At 40.9% G+C, this 4031-nt stretch overlaps 1 pseudogene; it reads right to left on the bottom strand.

Annotated features, from left to right (window-relative positions):
- On the bottom strand, positions 1-322 carry LOC101658119 (annotated as a pseudogene).
- Positions 323-4031: the final 3709 nt, after the last annotated feature.

The following is a 4031-nucleotide window of genomic DNA, read 5'->3' on the forward strand; positions in this document are numbered from 1 at the left end:
TTAACTTAACTCATTAATGGTAGCATCAAGGTTTTCCTTATTAGCACCAGAAAATTCACCCACTTTTTGTCCCTTTTTATAAAACTGAAATGTTGGCATGCATTTGACTTCACACTCTGAAGCAACATTCTGGCAGTTAGTCATCCACATCAACTTCAAGGAAGACCACATTGCCATACTTTTCAAAGAGGGAGTGGTAGAAAGGCTTGATCATTTTGCAGGACCCACACTACATGGCTGAGAAGTCAACCCCTACAAGCTTCTCTCCAGCACTGTGCTAGGAGGCCTGAAAATCTTCCTTGCTACCAATCTGCTTCACCATCTTGACCACAGGGGTTTGACAAGCGACCGGGTCACAAGAGGAACCAAACAGGGCAAGGGACCGAGCTTGGACCCATATAAAGTGCTTCTTAAACAGTAAAGTACTATAAAAATTTTAGGTAGTATGAAAGTTGGCCCACTAAAAATAAAGGCCCCAATACAAGCTATATTTTCCTCTGATAGGACCTGTCTTCAGTGGGTCAGCAGTACAAGAAGTATGTCTTTCAGTCTATAAGTTATTATCTCAAAATAAAAACAAAAGACAGGGGATAAATAAAATGAAAAGGGGAAATAAACAGGTATATAAACATATAAAGAATTGGTAAGAAGGAACTCTGTGTCTATGTGATAGAATCCAAGTATGTATAGACGGTATGTGATAAGAATCTCTGAACAGATTTGCCATGCCTTCGGGACTATGGGCTCTTTGTCCTAGAACCAGAAGGTAAAGAATTCCATATTTCTATGGAGTATTGTTTAATTAATTGTAGCCAGATTCAGTTGTGAATAGGCCAGATTCCAGCATGTCATGTGCCTATCCACAGGTATACTTTAACTCAACTTCAAACTCAAAAGGTTTGAACTCCTAACCTGTTCAACACGAGGCATCTATTTCACCACCAGACACCCCAGTTCTTGGCTACAAAGTCTGACCATCTCATCAGACAGAGCTCCATTTAGTCTATGACCCTCTCAGAATAACAGTGAGTTATACCCAAAGGAATAGCCACTCTAAAATACTGTCTGTGGTATTTCAAGGATTTTGGAATTCTGAAAGTCTCTTATCTCATGGCAAAGTTCACTGGCTCCCAGAGTTAAATGAAAATCAGATTGGAACACACAGGCTTCAATTTTCGATAATGACATGTGGTGAGGACAAGGAGGGCAATTTTCCTGGACATTCCTCTCAAACCTGCGCACTTGCACTGGTTGTGTTTGGTTTACAAAACTATCAGACACAGACTCAATGCCCACTGCCCTATCTGGGTGCCAGATCTCCAAAGCCCATAGGCCATTTGTCCAGAGGATGTAACTAAAATCCATAATTAATCCTTTCATTTGGCATGTGTTAGTCTGGTTTCAGAGTAGTCAGAAAGTGGACTCTAGTACTTTACTCTTCCTCTGAAGACCTTTAATGATAACATATTAAACATGAGTTCCTAAAACATAGTCTTGGCTCCACCCACGAGTCAAAAGAATTTTGTAAGAGAAGGGAAGGAAAATGCAAAAACAAATATGAACCCGTTGGTTCCTCACATCTGACTGTGAAAAAAACGTATACGATGACTTGAAAAGGGAAAAATAAACACAATCCAATTTGTCCTAAATTCTGGACAAAAAGGAATAACACTGTTCTTCAAAATAGCGAAAAAAAAACCCAAAACAACAAAACAAAACACTGAACTGTGTTTTCTGCAGCTTTAAAGGAAAGCTTTGCCAAAATCTGCTTTCCGGAAATTTTCTTCCAGCTCTGGCTCCCACCATGAGGCTTGGCAGTGCGAGTAAGGGCTAGAAGGCTGTGGCTTGGAAGATGTGAATGTGAAATTCAGCTGTTGTTCCTTTTTCTTTATAAAAACTACAAGCCTTTGGTTTTGGGCTATATCCATGCTGAGTTTTCCAATACTTCTGGTTTAGTTTTGTTTTCTCCTTGTTTCAGGTCAGAGCGATTGGGGGTTCTTGGCATCTTCATCTAATTTTCTTTTAGACCGCTGTTTCCCCCTTACATTCCGTCGCAAGACTGTGGTGCTGTTAAAAGCCCTGGAGTTGGTTCTGACTCACAGCGACCGCATGTACAGCAGTGTGGAGCATGGGCTGGTCCTGTACCAGACTCACAGGGTTTCTTATGTTTAAGCCCATTGTGGCAGCCTCTGTGTCAATCCTTCTCATTGAAGACCTTCTTCTTTCCGCTGCTGCTCCACTTTACAAGCATGATGTCCCACTCCAGGGACTGGTTTCTCCTGATAACATGCCCAAAGCATGTCAGTCAAAGCCTGGGCATCCTTGCCTCTAAGGTACATTCTGACTATATTTCTTCCCAGACAGATCTGTTTGTTTTTCTGGCAGTGCAAGGTACTTTTATTGGGAGCTATTATAGATACCATAACATTCCATGTTTCAGTCACATCAAGCAATATTGTACAATTGCAACTATAATCAGTTTCAAAACGTTTTCTTGAACTTCTTGAACTCCTTGATACAAGCTCCCATTTACCCATTACTCCCCCCCGCACTACCACAGTGTGCCCTCCAGAGACCCTTACACTGACTTTGTTTCTATAGCTTCATCAATTCTGGATTTCATATACCACAAAACAGTAAAACATATCAAACATTCAAGAGGGTTACCCACAATGACAAAATACATCAGAGATAAACCCCAATATTGGGGAGAAACCCCACAAAAAATATTGAAAACTAGATTAGGCCCAAAGTGTATCAGAGTGAGGATCAAGAGGTTTTAACTCTTCAAGTCAGGTTTACTTTCGATGTTCTTTGCCAACACCATTGTTCAAATGCACTCATTTTTCTTTGGTCATCCTTATTCAATGTCCAATTTCCACATGCATATGTGGTGACAGAAAATACCATGGCATGGGTCAGGCATACCTTAGTCCTCAAGATATTGTGCAAATTATTTACTCAATGTAATGTGTTGTTGGATCTCTTGACTGCTACTTCCATGAGCATTGAGAATCACAAGAGAGTAATAGGCATTATTTCCATCTTGAAGTGAAGAGAGAACTGAGGGTGAAATGGCACATGGAAGCCCACACGGCAAGTCAGAAGATCCTGGATTATAACATGAAATTTCCATGTCTGCCCCAGATGTGTATGCTTGGTCTATTAAGAAGAAGAATGTTTCAAAGAGATTGAAGCCTTAGGTGCAGGCTGACCCACAGGTACAGGTGTGGCTGTAAGTTGGGATTCGGTACTGTGAACTGTCACCAGGTATGTAGTACCTTAACAAAATAATTGTCACCTGCTAAGGTGGTATGGGCGGCTGTGTAGTGTTGTTGTGATAAGATAGTAGTCATATGGCTACAAGGAAGTCTGGCCACTACAGTTACTTTTCACATTTACGCACAAACCACTAAAGTTAGTGGTGAAGGTATTTACCGAGTTCTTTGCTCTGAAATTTATCCAATATACAATCATGATAGATAAAGTCAGCAAAAAAGGGGGAGATCTTAAGAAGCTAGATTGACACAGTGCCTACCACAGAAAACAGCTTAACTATGGAGGATGGGGCAGGGTCCCTCGGTGTTTTGTTCTGTTGTACCTAAAGTCTTTATGAGTTAGAACTCACTCAAAGGCATCTGTCAACAACAAAAACACAAAAACTATTGTCAGAAGGAGCCGCTCAGATTGGAAGGCACTCAACAAATGATTGGGAAAAAGCTATTGTCTCAAAGTGCAGTGGACCTTACGACACATATGGAGCAAAGCTTTGGGGCCTTTCTTTGTGGATGGAGCCTGACTCAAAATGAGAAGAAACAGCTGCAAACAGCCAGTTATGATTGAAGCACAGGATGTACAAAGTATGAATCTAGGAAAATTAGAAATCCTCAAAAAATGAAATGGAACACATCAAGATCAGTATCTTCGGCATTATTGAGCTGAAATGAGCTGGTGTTGGATTTGAATCAGACAGTCAGGATCTATGATGCAGCACATGATAGGGTGCATGTGTGGTCTGTGATAGGATAACA

This window comes from Echinops telfairi, unplaced genomic scaffold (genome assembly GCF_000313985.2).
Source record: "Echinops telfairi isolate 266 unplaced genomic scaffold, ASM31398v2 ScPeMD7_7424;HRSCAF=8462, whole genome shotgun sequence".
Lineage (NCBI taxonomy): Eukaryota > Metazoa > Chordata > Mammalia > Afrosoricida > Tenrecidae > Echinops > Echinops telfairi.